We start from the raw sequence: 16127 nt of genomic DNA on the forward strand, positions 1-16127 counted from the left end.
GGCAAGCATGAAGGGCACAGCTATCATCAGGGCAGAGGATGATCTGTAGCCTTGTGCAGTGACAGATGACTGCACTCACTGCCATTTTATGGCTCCTTCAGCCATGCTTAAAGTTGAAATATGTGGAGGAGCAAGCAGGGAATATATTTTGCACTAGAAGCGGAGGTCACATTGAGACTGCTGTGAATTTAATGGTAGTTCAGATTCCTCCTGACTATATATTATAAGAGTTCATGTGTAGACATACATTAGTGTTATGGAGAAAGAGAAAAGGACAGAGAAGAGTACATAAAAGTCACAATCATCTTGATTTATAGTATAGCATTCTCAGTGGAAACTGTCATTTCATAAGATTCATGATTTTTAGGTAAGTCAGTTGTTCAGGTCTACTCGTTGAATTCAAGGCTCATTTCTTACCTGTGTCAGACATGTATCTATGGAAAATAGTCACATTAAAAAAATGTATCATTGCAAAAGATCCTGGTAACACAGGGCAAGAGGCAGGGTTGCTATTCTATCACTGGAAAACGGCTGACAGTCAGCAAACATAATATGCATGCACTGGATTGTGGTGTAAAACAAAACAAACTCCACTCACACAGCAAAATCACTAACCACTGCGTTGCAGATAAAATGCATATGCTACAAAATTTGTGAACATCAGTATTGTATGATAAATGCACATCATATAAGCACTGCATATAAAACAGCACTGATTTAATGCCAAAGGGATATTTGGCAAAATGGTTATTTGACTTGATCATATTTTACATGCACAAATGTCTTCAGTGACCTTTAATCTGCCTTTGTTTATGCAAAGTGTATGGTAATGGTAATTTCAAATGGTAATTTCTTGTGTGTAACCGTATGAGTGTGTGAGGGAGATAGAGAAATAGTAGGAGATTCATCACAGAGAAGTACTATTCCACTGTGGCTGCTGTAATGGCAGTACTATTATGCAGATGAGTGGGTTAAATGTAGCTGGACACCAAACAACATGTCATTAATTCTGTAATGGCAGTGGGACCTTAATGTTAAACCCCTACTGCAATGTATATATATATATATATATATATATATATATATATATATATATTCTTTTCTTAAGAAAACACTGTTTTGTGGGCTCTCTCATATGAACCTTGTTATCAAATCTTAACTCAAATGTAATGCTAATTACCTCTGGTTCATCCTTTTATGCCACTGGGCAGCTAGTGTGGAAGGCATAAATATAGTGGTTCATACCTGTTTGTAATGAGAAGCTTAGCAAAGATCCACAGTTAAATCCATTACTCCAATTACCCAATTATCTCAAATGACGGGTGATTATCAGGTATCATAAGTACTGCCACAGTACCACATCTAGAGTAGCTATTTGCCTGGTCTGAGTAGAGCCATGTATGTCTACGCTTCTTCATGTTAACACGGAGCCACATTTTAGTGTGAATGCATACATTTACACTGAGCCAAATGTGCCTATTTTGATAGTTCATTCAGTGCTGTGTTTCATTTATTGAACTGTTCTAGGATCCTAGATGAAGCTCACATACTTTGAGGTAAAGGAAATAGAGCTGTTAGTGCAGGGTCATAACCTCTTACCTGACATATGAGAAGACCGTGTGTGTGTCTAACACATGAGAAGCAACGATCACAGTCAGGCATTCACTAATATGTTTTTTTTTTTAGCCCCTCCATGTCTCTCAATCCATTTATCTGTCCTTAAGTCCAGAAGTCAGAAATTTTGTGTAAACAGAGCTCTGTCAGTCTGTCATAGAAACAAAACTGCTTTGTAAGTAACAGCAGGAACTATGCAATGCTACAGACTTCACCTCTGTCCTTTAATCAGCAATAATAACAGCCCTGGGTCTTCATGAATCTAAAGTAAAAAATGCCTAACCACTCCTCCACTCCTGTTTCCTGATGATTATCCATCTCCTACTCCTCCTCTTTTTCTTTGCCATCCACCTTCTACAATTTATGGGATCTCACTCAGTGGTGATGAACATCTTAAGCACGGCTCACCATTAATTCCCTCTGAAAATAAGAGGTTTGGTTCTGCAGCACTCTAACTGTTACATATCTATGGGGCAGAAACTTTTAATATTTTGGAGCATGTGCACACTTGTTTTGAGAAGTAATTGGGGTCAGGGCATCTGTATACGTCTAAGTCAAGTAAAATAGATGTCCAAGAAGGACGGAAGCTCCTGTGTCTACTCATCATCTCCCATGAGGGATGGTGTCATTTGCCCCTTTTCCTCCTCCCCCACTCACCCCCATCTACCCCCTACTGGTGGTAATACAGCCAATACTATTTTTGGCTTCAGTGTTAACCCTGTCTCTGGGGAGTGGTCAAAAGGACTCTGTTACATTACACACACATGCGAGCACACACACACACACACACACACACACACACATGCACAGGTGTCTTGAGACATTTTTATTTGATCTTAATTAAGTGCAGTAACCCTATTAGCCCAAGTTGATGAATGACCTTTTAAGTAGAAGTTAATGTTCCACAATTGAAATCTCAATTAGCTGAGTTGTAGACATTAAGTTTTAGGCTGAATGCACTTGAATGTAACTGGCATCAGCTTCATCCTTGAAGCATTTCAAAGACATTTACAAAAGAAATTTTCATTTTTTAAAAAGCAAACTTTTGCAGTTCATTTGAACAACAAGAAAAAAACTGAAGCAGCTTGGTCTTGTGATATAAATAACAGAACTACTCATTTAATGTACTTTTAATTAGCTTTAATTATTTGACACAGTTAATTTTTTTTTAATGTGTTGCAGGGTTTTTTTTTGTCCTTCCCCCCCCCCCCTTTTTTTTTTTTCAAAGTTCTTGCTCACTGGCTCTTAACACAGACAAACATCATGCATAGACTTGCAGTCCTAAAATCTCTTTCTCCATGTCTTGTCCTGTTGCAGCGGTGTGTCTGATGTAAACAGGAGAGAGTGGGTTAATTAAAATGAGGAGATGATTTTTGTTTGGCACTTAAAGAAGAAAAAGAACCAACAATTCTCGTTGTACGTCAAAACCCATGCAAATAGGCAGAAAATTGTGATCTTTGGACGGGAAACTGCTCCCAAAAGACATTGAGAAATCTATTATTATTATTATTATTACTTACTTATTATTATTATTACTTCTTAGCAAGTCTTATTAACAAATCGTCCTCACCTTCTTCAGGGTGCGCTTGCTTTACTTAACACAGGGACTCCACACTCTTAGCTATTTTGTTTGAACATAAACTTTTTAGTAGTGACTGATCATTTTATGTTTTGTATAAACAGTATCTTAATAAAACAAATAATTTGTTTCTAATAGTATTCTACATAGTGCAGTGTAATAATAATGATTAGCCAAGAAAACAACATTTCTGTCAGAGGGGGCGGGGCTATTTTCAAAACTCAACATATCTGGACCGCAAATTTAACCTTTTTGATTGCTGTGCTATAAATTTGAGTTATGTGCTTAAATTGCTGTATTATGTTAACAATTAGACAATGTTATAAAGTTCTGCCCTCGTTGAATTTTAAACTTGGCACCATGAATTAAAAGGACAGGAAAAAGAAACCCACCATCACCAAGTAAAGTTGTGGATGGTGTAATGAGTAAAATAAATATATAGCTATTAACAAAACTCATTTCCATCTTCTCAGTACTGTTGGTAAAGGTTGTAGACCTGCAATTTGATGTGAATCAATATCTACAGTGTACTGTATATGTAAGTCAAAGGTCACACTACTAGAGGCTTCAAAGAAATTTAGATAAGTGAACTAATAAGTTGGCCATGTGGATTCCTGTGTCAGTAGCACCTTTATTCCACCAAGGCCTGCAATGAGTTTGCCTAATTTTTCACTGAAAAAATCCAGAATATCAGACAAGCAGTTTTTTCATCATCAGCAGGTTCAACAGACATATTGTGTCCATTGAAAACCAGTTTAAGCACCATGACACAGTTTAATCCCGTTAACAGCAAAGATCTGGGTGACATCTTATGTTAGCTGAACTCCTCCTTTCGCTGCTTGGACATCCTGCCCACAGGTTTCTTCAAAAAGGTTTCAAAAAGTCTAGAGCCAGATCTGTTGAATATGTCTTTAATTTTTTAACTTCCCAGAACTTCTAAAAACAGCTGTAATCAAACCTCTGCTACAAAGGGACAACCTAGACAAGACACAAATGAGCAACTATAGGCCGTTCTCAAATCTTCCTTTTCTAAATAAGATAATCAAAAAAGCCGTTTTTCATCAACTAAATGACTTTTTAACACAAAACAACTGCTATGATGTCTTCCAGTCAGGTTTTAGACAGCACCACAGCACTGAGACTGCTCTGACCGAAGTCATTAATGACATTTGTTTGAATACAGATGATGGAAAAATGTCAGTTTTAGTCTTACTGGACCTCAGTGCTGCATTTGATACAGTCGACCACAATATATTGCTTAAACGACTGGAGAACTGGGTGGGCCTCTCTGGCACTGCGCTACACTGGTTTAAATCTTATTTAGAGAATAGAAAGTACTTTGTGTCAGTAGGTAATTTTACATCTGAGCAGATAAGAATTACATGTGGAGTTCCCCAAGGTTCCATCCGGGGGCCTCTTCTGTTTAACATCTAAATGCTCCCACTTGCACAGGTTATCAAGAAAAACAAAATTAGTTACCATAGCTTCGCAGATGACACACAGATATATATTACAATGTCACCAGGAGATCGAGGCCCCGTACAGACTCTTGATAAAGGCATTGAGGAGATTAGTGATTGGATGTGTCTAAACTTTCTTCAGTTACACGAAAACGAAACTGAGGTGATGGTCTTTGGAGCCAAAGAGAAACAATTAAAGGTCACCACAGAGCTTCAGTCTATACACCTAAAAACCACCAACCAGGCCAGAAATCTGGGTGTACTGATGGACTCAGCCCTTAACTTTGAGAAACTTATTAAGGTAATTACAAATTCAGCCTACTATCACCTTAAGAATATATCAAGGGTAAAAGATCTGATGTCTCAGCAAGACCTGGAAAAAGTAGTCCATGCTTTCATCTTTAGTCGGCTTGATTGTTGTAACAGTGTTTTTACAGGTTCTACCTAAAAAATCAATTAGACACTTGCAGCTTATTCAGAACTCTGCTGCTCGAGTCCTCACTAAGACCAAGAGAGTGGACCACATCAGTCCAGCTCTGAGGTCTTTACACTGGCTGCCTGTTCGTCAGAGAGTAGACTTTAAAGTTCTGCTGCTGGTTTATAAAGCTCTGAATGGTTTAGGACCAAAATACATCAGTGACCTCTTGACCCAGCATGAACCTGCCAGAACCCTCAGGTCATTTGGTTCCAGTTTCTTATCAGTTCCCAGAGCCAGAATCAGACATGGAGAAGCTGCATTCAGCTTCTATGCTCCACATGTCTGGAACAAACTCCCAAAAAGCCTCAGATCAGCTGAAACACTCAGTTTATTTAAATCCAGGTTAAAGACCCACCTGTTCTCTGCTGCATTTCAATAGTTTTAATTTAGAAGTCAAAATCTACATCTGGTTCTTTTAAGCAGGAATCATGTTTTAATAGTGTCTTTCCCCACACTGGAACCTTATTTCTTGCATTTTATCTATTTTATTTTAGCATTTTCATTCGGTTTTATTTCATTAATTGCATTTCTTTTAATCTTTGTTTTTTTAAATGCATGTATTGCTTTCTGCATCCTGCTGAAATGTTTTATGTAAAGCACTTTGAATTGTCTTGTACATGAAATGTGCTATACAATGCCTTGCCTTGATACAACTTGACATGTTTCAGCAGAATGGTTTATGGCAATGGGTTTCCACAAAACTTTCTAGTAAACTCAACTAATCTGGGATTAGAGTGCTGGTAAGTTGACTTTTTTATTTATTTATTTGTTTTATTTAATCTATGTAATCTGGTGGGCTCGATATTATTGGCAGCCTGCAGGCCACCAGTTGCCAAACACTGCTTTATGTGCTTTCACTGAGTGATCTTAGTTGAGGCAGTAGCTGATCACATAGATCTACCAGAGGCCCAATGAGTTATAATATTACTGACAAATAAGTGTCTACTTTAAAAGTAAAGTGGAAAAGCATAAAATGATTATAATAAGCAATAAAATCAAACAAAACAAAAAAACAACAAAAAAAAAAACTGTTAACTAGTTTATGATAGTTCATGAAAAGATATAATGAAATATTAGCAAAAATGTGTACTCACTATAGATATATATATATAAACCAAAGTGACCAGATAAGTATAATAACCAGATCACACTAATAAAATTGATAAAAATTTTTATTCCAAAATGGCATAGCTTTACTGCTCAATAGTCACTGCTCCTCAGTGCTGGTCCACGGAACTCAGTTTACTGGTTGTGGGAAAGAGTCTGCAGTCGTTTGCTCTAACGCAGTCTTTCTGGTGGTTAATGGCCTCCTACGAGCCTGCTCCTGTTTTACTGCCCAGCCTTTGGGAAGGAGGAGGGGGGAAAGTGATGATGCCTGAGGGAAAAGTGAGAAAAGAAGCCCAGAGAAAAACAGCAGTGAAATAAAAAAGTTTGTAGAGGAAGTTTGGAATAAAGTAGGTTTGAACTATGCAGTAATATAAGATAGGGATCGAAGAATCACCAGTGAAAACAGGGTATTAAGGGGCAGGCAGTTTGGTATGAGACATGATGTGAGGTAACCCAGACTCCTGCAGCCAGTTTGATTACCTACCAGATCTAAATGACACATGCATCCAGGAACATAGTCAATCATCAGCACAAATAAAAGAAGAAATACAAGTCAGGCGAGACATATTTTCACACATACGAGAGCTATTTATTTCACATAGGCAGTGTGTGGTGTGTGCCTCTATGTGGCCTCTCCTGCACAGAGGTCAACAATCAAGTTCAAGGCCACATTCGTGGCCATTAATCATAAGCTTAGCTCCATACTGAAATGAAGCCTGAATTTTCTATTCAGGCCAGTTGAGGTTTTGTAAATCAAACATCAATCAAACATCTATATTTTTTCTTATCTCTTAAGAGATATGGACAATCTTTTGGATCTATCACAGCATTCTTGTGTAATACTGCAGAAAAATATTTTTGTGTTTTTTAAAGCTTTTTTTTTTCTTAATAGACTTTTTGGTGAATTATGGAACATGCGGATCAAAATCTACATATCAAACTGTTCAACTACGTAAATTTGCATTTACATAATTACACACATTTGATAAATGCTATTCAGCTTGCTTACAGGAATGAAATTTGTACTTATGAATGAATGTCAAAAGAAAGTACAGCAATATATCTCCTGTAGCTTGGACTTTGATGGATGTTAACAGGAAGCTGTGGCTGGACTTTAGTAATGCTGTAGTTTATAGAGTTGAAGTCAGTTACAGGGCAGAGAGATGAACAGCCACACCAAAGCACCCTCACTGTAGTTATACATAGTTACTTGTTACTCCACCCTGTTCTGGAGGTAAATTGACTGCATACATACAAATACAACTTACAGTAAGTTGCCTGCTTTCACACCCACTTCTGTGATTATTTTTTTCTCCTTCCAATTCTTAGACTTTTTTATGTCCATTACTTTTTGTTTGTAGTTTAGTAGAGCCCTGCAATGTGTGGTTACATTCTTATGCTGTTAATATAATATGTCACTTTTTTCCCTTTAAACATCTAAATGCTAAATATCCAGTGTTCTTTTGAATAAACTGCAACCTCTACACCTCATTCATTTTCTCACATGATCTCAGGACAAAGTCAGGAATAGAAATTATTAGATGTTTTCCTTTCATACACACAGCAAACAACAGGAAATTGTCCATGTCCGCTGTGTTCTTGCAACTAGACATACTCTGCTTGGATTACATGACCATGTATTGTAGTGCTTATAAATAATTTTGTCTCCTATTTTTCCTTGAATTTGTCTGATTATTTGGGAATCAAAACTTCCTGAAGTTTGTAATCTTTTTAGACATTTTTACTAAAATAAACCTATTAAATAACTTTTCTGTTATTTTCTTTCCATTTCAAGCACGTCATATGATAGAAATGTCATCAGCATGCATCCACATATGGGTTCAGACATCAGCCAGGCCTTGTATAACTTTGCTATCAGGGGAAACTCCCCACAATGTCCACTGAGAGTCATTTGGATGCATTTGTTCAAACCGGAAAGTATGGACAATGGACCTCATACTATTTTCATTCCTGAGCGAACCTATTTTTATTTTCCACACAATGTTTTTTAAATTGTTATATTTATCTCCATGAGGGAGGTTATGTATTTTTTTGCAGTTAGTCTAAAAGCTGGATTACTCAAAAGGTTATGGACAGATTTGCATTCAAATCTTACCAGAAATGGAATATGTTCCAACTTAGAAGTAAACTTTTAATGAAAATCTGGACCCAGAGGAAGTTTTCTTTTTCTTTGGAAGAGGTAGAACTTGGAAGAGTCTTGAATTGCTGTAGCTTTGCTGTTTTATATGGTACAGTGGTGAGATTTGAATTTATAAACGAGTGATTGTGCTAGGTCTGGAGCTGAGGATGTTTCTGTTAGGCTCAAATTGCCCTGTAAGCATTTGGACCTTTAGAAAAGTTTTCAATGTTGACTAATGTAATGTTGTGCTCAATGAAAGTAAGGTCAAGGAGAATCTGAAAGAAAGTGAGAAACAGACATAGATGAAAGAGAAAGAGCCCTGACCGCAACAGGATGCATGGATAGTGTCACAGGGACCCCCCATGGTGCTGTGAATGTTTTCTCCATGCTGGCAGGGACCGTGTGAGAGGTCAGAAAACAGCAAACACTACGGCCATTGTCCTGAAGTGACTGACCACTTACTTTATCCAGACAGATGATTTGCTGGAAGTTTGCATACACAGTAATTAGTGGATGCATTTAGGCATTTTTTTTTACATATGATGTTCAACATTTAATTGCAGATTATAAATAGTTCTGTTGTTAAACAGCATTAATAAAAATGAAAAATACTGGATAGATATGTGCATGTTTCAATATGAAGAATAAGAGCAAATCTTCAAATCCAGGGGTTATGCTTTTTGCAATCCTAATGATAGAGCTTTAGAAATAAAATTTTACACTGCAATAAACTAGAAGATTTACCACTTTTGGCAGATTTTTAACATTTTGACGACATATCTTTAATGTTGCACAATGTATGAAAGATATACATGTGTAAACTCAGATCCATGAGAAAATCTTTAAGCTGTTAAATTTAAACTTTTCAGCCTTTTCTTGTCTTGCTTATTCTGTGGTGTTAACCAATGAGAGCAGTGATCTTGTTGTCTTTGCTCTTTTTCCTCTTTTTTTTGGATCTTAGTTACCATGTGGTCCCCCTGCTGTCTCCTGCTGTGTGTATAAATCAATACCTTGTCACACTCACACCATAACCACCTGTGACGAAACACCTCGACAGGAGAAACGGGTGGATTAAAACACAACACAAACAAGAAAGAAAGGGAGATGACTGTTTTTTCTATTTTCCCTGCTCTCACTTTTGTCATGCTGTTGACTCACCACGTGTCACTATTCACATGACAAAATAAGTGTAGCAGAATGAAGAGAAAATTTCCATTTTCAAATTTTTCATATCACAGAGATGTGCTGACACACACATGCTTGTCAATGGAGTTGTAAACAGCAGCTGTTGCCCCATCACTCTCCCTTTTTCACACACACACACACACACACACACACACACACACACACACACACACACACACACACACACACACACACACACACACACACACACACAAAGTTGTTCAGAAAGTGACAAAACAGCCTTCAGGTCAGAACCCCACTTATTTAAAGTGTGGGAAAATAAAGCAAGAGCTCGGTTCTTGGAAAAAAAAAAAAGTATTCCCAACTATGCACCATAGCAATATTTAAAGCTGAGTTGTTTAAGTAGTGCAGTTCTGTCCAACAAAAGAAATAAATCTGAAGGGAAGAAGAAAAGAGAATCAAACCACAAAACATTGTGGCATAACACCCAGGAGACCAGCTGAGCTTGGTTAAGTTTAACAAAAAATAAATAAATAATATATATATATATATATATATATATATTCAAAATGCGCATGACAAACCACAGTTTTAAAATAATTATCCTTTGGGTCATTTAAGAAACCTGGAATGAACAATTCGTGGAGTGAGGAGAACCAGCAAACAAACAAACAAGTAAGCAAACAAACAAACAAACAAATAAATAAATAGAGGGGGATGAGGGTGGGATTCAGCTAAATATGATCCCATCATTTGACAAAGTGGAACAGAAAATATACATTTCTCTGGACTATACACAAATCAGAGTAATTTTAGGAAGTATGCAAAGCTGATAGGATCAAAGTCTTTCTGTTAGTGAACTGTCATGTGGAAGTTTATATACCAGAGGTAGGAAACTAAATTTTGCCTGGGGCCAAAATTTCTTCTGAACAACTAAAATTACATTTTCAGGCAAAACCTGTTTTTTCTACTAAGCTAAACTTTTTCATATCTTGTACAAAAACATAACTTAATAAAGTTATTTATTCAAAGTCAATTGAATTGCTACAGACTGTGCAACTGCTTTGGCTCCACACTGTGTCTTCGTTATGAAACAGTACCCTGGTTATAATAATGCTGCTGTCTTTAATCACCAACTCACACACTCTTTTAAGACATTTAAAACGGTTTAATAATTACAATTTTAAAATAATAAATACTTCTCTGGGTCTAAATAACCTATTAATCATTTTAAGAACATTTACTGTAATGATTTGGCTATATGTAAGTAACACGGCCTTTTCTGAAGTGACATCCTGATGCTGTTGTTTCAATGCTGAGATTTCTGTATAAGACAAGCAAAACTTGTTGCCTTTATTCTACTTTATTTTATCCATATGATCTTTCAGCCATGCATATATATATATGTATATATATATACATATATATATATATATATATATATATATATATATATGTGGGTACATATAAAGACAGTATATATAAAGGCAGGGTACGCCCTACACCAGTACATCGCAGGGCCAACACAGATAGAGACAAACAACCACTCACACGCTCACTCACTCCTAGGGAGAATTTAGAGTGACCAATTAACCTAACATGCATGTCTTTGGATGGTGGGAGGAAGAGTACGCATACAAAGGGAGAACATGCAAACTTCACACAGAAAGGCCACCAACCTCCCCCCAGCAGAGGTTTGAAACAGCGACCTTCTTGCTATGACGCTGCGGTGCTAACAACCACACCGCCGTGCAGCCCTAATGACAATTAATTACTTAATTACAAAAAAATTAGAAAAAATGAATTACAAAAATGAATGCATTTCATTGCCATTTGCATTCCAAACAACATGGAATGTTTGCCAGTGCACGTACGATTACAGTGACGCACATGTCAAAGCTTGGTTGTTATATTTAGCTAGTTCCCCCCTCCCCCCGACGATTCTATATTTTAAAATCTACTAGCAGCAAATCTGGAGTCTTTTTCTGGTGATATTGGAGACTTTTGGAGCTGGAGTTATTAAAGTATTTCCTTTTCTACTGTTTTCAATTGAAATGCAATTAAATGTTTTTTTTTTATTTCAGACATTAGAGCTTAGGTTCACAATGTTATTGTCTGTGTCAAATATTTGATCAAGTCATCCACTAAAATACATTTAAATAAAAAAAAAAAAAAAAATGCTTTTGGGGCCATTATTGCCATGTGATTAACATTTGGCTAATCGAGATTAGTTGGAGAGCCTCCTGTAAATCAGATAGACTTTTTACTTGAGTCCCATATATATATATATATATATATATATATATATATATATATATATATATGAAGTCATTGTTTATAGTTTAACCTATAAACCTATAAAACATGAACGACATATTCATATAATTCATATTTTATTAACAAATGAAAACGATTGCCTCACAACTTTTTTTTTTTAAATATTGAGTAAACAAACTCAAATTAAAAATGAAAAAAATTCTATTAAAAACAATCTTGAAATTAGACTTAAAGTTAATGTTTTCCACAATGGGCAGGGGCTGCTCTTTCAGGAGAATAAATTCTAAAAAGTTGTTTGTTATTGCGGTGGCTTTCTAGCTTTCTTTTACACATTCTCCATGTTTTTTCAAAGGTTTTGCCAGTGTTTGTTGTTGCTGCAGTTTGTTGCATTTTTCTTTTAAGGCAAAAAAAAAAAAAACAACAAAAAAACAAACAAAAAAAAAAAAAAACAAAAAACAAAAAAAAACAACTCAAATGCTTAATAAAGTCTCTGGTGGTAAGCATTCGTGCCACCCCTGGAAACTTCAGCCCTGCATATTAAGCATGTTGCTGCTTTGCTAGTGGATTTTCTAAGGTGTAATGACACCAAATTGCTAACTTAATACTAATGCTAAATGCTAGCACAACAGTTACTCACATGCAGGTGCTCCTCTGCCTACCAACTTAAAACAAATCGTCACACAAGACTACATAACTTCCTGTGACTGTGTGTGGTGGGTTGGGCAGGAAAAAAAAAGATTTCATTTCTGTGGTATCAGATGGTATTTAGCCAGAAATACTCGCCGATTGGTGAGTATTTCCATTGCTAATCTGTATTGGCCCAAATTTAGTGTGGATGTGTATCTATTTTTGAATGGGAAAATAAATTTCTTTGATTAATAGGTTTGTTATGCATCTCAAGTTGTGGTTCTTATGCTGTGATATAAAATGCTTAAATACATATGCTTATAGATCTGAGAGGAAGTAGTCAAGCTGAAATGATGCAGTTACAAACAACCACACAAAAATAGGACCTGATGTTCCTGTAAACCTGACAAAGTGTTAAAATATATCCTTGAAAATAAAAGCTATACAAGGTTTTGTGACTAAGGTTGATGAAAAAATAAATGACACATCACTATTTTGGAAAATAGTTAACCTAAAAACGTAGCTCAATCAAGTGAAATAACACTGGTAACATCAGCTTCCCCGTTTTATGCTTCTTTGTCATCGTGTGCAATTTTGTTTTTCACTACAAAAAAATGGAAAAAATGAAAAAAAGTGTAAATTAAATTAATCTCATGGACTTAAGACTTGACAGCTCTACTATATTTAAATAGCAGACAAACTGGCCTGATTTGTCTTGGGTGTTCCCCTGCTTCTGTCCCAGTGGCAGCTGGGATAGTATGGGGATTATTTTTGTTCAAAACATGTGCATGTAATAACTGAGTGGTCACATTAAAACAGTATATGCACAGTAAATAAGGAGCACATACCCCCCAATATGAGCTATTAACACCTGCAAGTGAAAACACACGTCGCAGGAATACATTTCTGCACCATGAGTGAACGCAAATGCATAAAAGCATGCTTGTACGAAATTGTGTGCAAATGTGGCCCAATGAGCACATGGCAGATTTAGTCATGCACTTTACTCCTTCACAACATATGCACTAATGACATTTGCATTCCTGGTGTTAATGGTGACCACGTTTTGTTTATGTGTGTGGGATTGATGTAGGAATGGTGAAGTCAATTCTTTTTACCAATTCAAATTCACATGAGTCATTTTGCCTTAGAGAATTGGGTTTTTGAGTCATTTCAGTCACTGAATCCATATATGTATACAAAGCGAAAAACACTGAATTGAAACAACAGAATAACTCATTTCATAATGGAATAAGGACTGCAAATGTAACCATTTCCCCTTCAAAATGAAGCCTATTGAGGAATAAAAAATTAGGGCAAAAAATCTAAACTATAAACTATAAACTGTTTATTCTGATCCAGATTTTATTCTTGTTTCTTTTACCTTAAAAAAAAATCTATTTTCTAATTTCAATAACGTAATGACAGTGTGGAACTCAGAAGTGAGTTCTTTGTGTGCTCCACCCCGTTATTCACTGCAGCACACAAAAAGTAGAGAGTCAGTCGCTAGAGCTATAATTTATCTTCAGAATAGACAGCGGAGTAACTGACTAAATATGTTTTTCTCTATTCTTCTTATTACCTTTTCCATGCAAACATAACACGCAGGGCAGATTTCTTTCTATGGCTTCACTCAGACTATTGGAGCAGAGCAACAGTTGAGATGTTTCTCCCAGTAGTTACAGAATTCGAGTGGCTGTTAGTGATGTATTGACTGATAATAAAATATTTATATCGCTGATACAGCTTTTTAATTTCTACACTCGATTTTCATGTTAGCATGTCAATATTTTAGGAATAACATCTGCGAGTCAATCATGACACAGTATATAATAAAGTTACGATGACAAAGAGGCGTAGAGGAGAAAGGCAGGTGCTGTAAGGGTAAGACAGAAGTCACTCTTGGAGTCCTTTGATGCTATTGGCTGGTACTAATCACTATTCAGGTATAGAATTTTGTAGCACTGATGCTGAATTTTGAAAAAGTTATTTTTATCTGTCTGCAAGGTTTAGGTATTCATGTTGATGTTCAAACAACTGGAGATCCCCTCATTCTTAAGAAGAAAGCATCCTGTTTTATTATGTTCATTATTAAATATGGTCATGAAATAAGTAAATGCTGCAATAAGAAACGTGAGATCATCTGACATCAATTCAACAGGGCTAGATTTAGTTGGTAAGGATGTTAGGTTTTAAGCATCCACTTCAATGACTGGGTGTCATTAAATATTCAGTAAAACAGCCATTATGGTGTTTTAAAAAATTAAAATACAGCTAAAAATATTTAATAGATCGGTATCGTCGATACTTGCTTGAACTTGGTATCAGTGGTATCACACATCACTAGTGGCTGCTGCTGAAGGTTGGAAGGATGTAAGTGATTTATTTGTGTTGTGAAATTAGCCAGGTTATGCACCGTATATAAAAATAATACAACAAATAACTTGATATATTTTTACAAGTGTAGCTGGTATAGCAGTTGTACAATAGCTTTGTTTTTTAATTTCTTTTTGCAGCTAACTGCTATAAATACTAAAAAAAACGGTAAATTTCAAGGTCTATAATTACTTGCAAGACTCCTTGACATACCTATCTAAAAGTCTGCACCTTCTTCAGTCACCTACAGTTTACACAGTTGCTAGTCTGGTGGAGATTCAGTTTCCGCCTTGAAACAATAAATAGTAAAGTTGGGCAGATCGGACTGGAGACTGGTGTGTATTTTCACAGTTGAAGATGACTGCATACTAAACTCTAATTCTCCACAGATGGTTCTACTCACTAGTAAACTGCTGGATATGCTCTTTCTCCATCTTTGCAACTGGATATGTTGAAGCCTGATCAGACCTCGGATACATCTGTTTAGACGTGGTGGGAGGAGAGACTGTATACAATAATTTGTGAGGAATTACTGGGATAATAGTCTGCCTGAAATAGTATAAGGGAGTCATTTTAAACTTTGTGTCCCTGTCATAGCAAGAAGCAAGCAAAAAATCTCAAGACAACAATATTTAAAATATTGCAAAGAACCCAAACCTTATTTAATGATTTTGTTTGAAGTGTATTACTTTGTAGTATAATAAAATATGGTGATCAACAATGTCAAATGCTTATTTTATGCAAAAACACCTACAAAGTTACATTTACTAAAGAAAGATTTTTATTTTTCTGTAAAGTTAATTGCCAACACAGTTGAATGGTGGGTAGCTACACCAAACTGAGGCTAACACATCTGGGCTGTCCACAAACTTTTAGTGAAGAATACGTTTTTTCTTTCTATTGTCCTTGTTGTTTCGTTACTTATCAGCAATATTTTTACAATTTCTTTTACCACTGTCTTTTGCATTTTTAGTAAACATAATAAAAAAGTAAGTTTTTGCCTTTTGTTACCTTGTTCCTTGCTTGTGTGATTTTTTTTTTCTACCTCAGACCTGTCTTCATAGCTTCTTCACCCAGTTGGTGTTGAAGGTTATCTGTAGTTCCTCACTATCACAGAAACTGTTCACAAGCCCAACTATATTTTTGGGTGAGTGAACAAAACAGCTGATTTTTGTACTTTGGGTGTTATTGTTATGTTTAATATTATGTATTCAGCTTTATCTCTTCCTCATACTGTCTCCAGCCAAGCTTTTTTGGAATGTGTTTTCATTTAATATAACCTCTGATAATGCAGCCCATTCAGCTTTCTTTCCATTTTGGGAA

The 16127-nt window shown here is 36.0% G+C and overlaps 1 long non-coding RNA gene across 1 annotated transcript in view; it reads right to left on the reverse strand.

Annotated features, from left to right (window-relative positions):
- Nucleotides 1-6285: 6285 nt before the first annotated feature.
- The window catches only part of LOC121647400, a 41396-nt gene continuing 31554 nt past the window's right edge, over nucleotides 6286-16127 (reverse strand). The window contains exon 2 of the long non-coding RNA XR_006011839.1: nucleotides 6286-6506. This is a non-coding gene — a long non-coding RNA (uncharacterized LOC121647400). The remainder of the gene's footprint in view (nucleotides 6507-16127) is intronic.

The sequence above is a fragment of the Melanotaenia boesemani genome, chromosome 10, assembly GCF_017639745.1.
Source record: "Melanotaenia boesemani isolate fMelBoe1 chromosome 10, fMelBoe1.pri, whole genome shotgun sequence".
NCBI classification, from domain to species: Eukaryota; Metazoa; Chordata; class Actinopteri; order Atheriniformes; family Melanotaeniidae; genus Melanotaenia; species Melanotaenia boesemani.